This window comes from Piliocolobus tephrosceles, chromosome 6, assembly GCF_002776525.5.
Source record: "Piliocolobus tephrosceles isolate RC106 chromosome 6, ASM277652v3, whole genome shotgun sequence".
Lineage (NCBI taxonomy): Eukaryota > Metazoa > Chordata > Mammalia > Primates > Cercopithecidae > Piliocolobus > Piliocolobus tephrosceles.
This window is the reverse complement of record NC_045439.1, coordinates 64,382,359-64,382,890: the sequence shown is the minus strand read 5'-3', so window position 1 is coordinate 64,382,890 and position 532 is coordinate 64,382,359.

The window sequence follows — 532 nt, the reverse complement described above, 5'->3', positions numbered from 1 at the left end:
TTTGTTTTGTTTTGTTTTGTTTTGTTTTTAGGAGATCTTTGGTTATTGTCAGTCTTTTGTGGTTCCATACAAATTTTAAGTGTTTTTTTTTTTTGTTTTTTTTTTTTTTTTTAATCTGTGAAGAATATCATTAGTATTTTTATGAGACTTTTGTTGAATCTATCAATTGCCTTGGGTAGTATGGACATTGATATGGTTTGACTATGTCCCCACCCAAATCTCATCTTAAATTTCCATGTGTTGTGGGAGGGACTCAGTTGGAGGTAATTGAATCATTAAGGTTGGTTGTTCCTGTGATGTTCTCATTATAGTGAATGAGTCTCATGAGATCTGATGGTTTTAAAAAGGGGAGTTTCCCTGCACAAGCTCTCTTCTCTTGTCTGCTGCCATATGAGATGTGCCTTTCACCTTCCACCATGATTGTGAGATCTCCTCAGCCATGTGAAACTGTAAGTCCTATAAACCTATTTCTTTTTATTTTTCCCTCTTTCTTTCTTTCTTTCTTTCTTTCTTTCTTTCTTTCTTTCTTTCT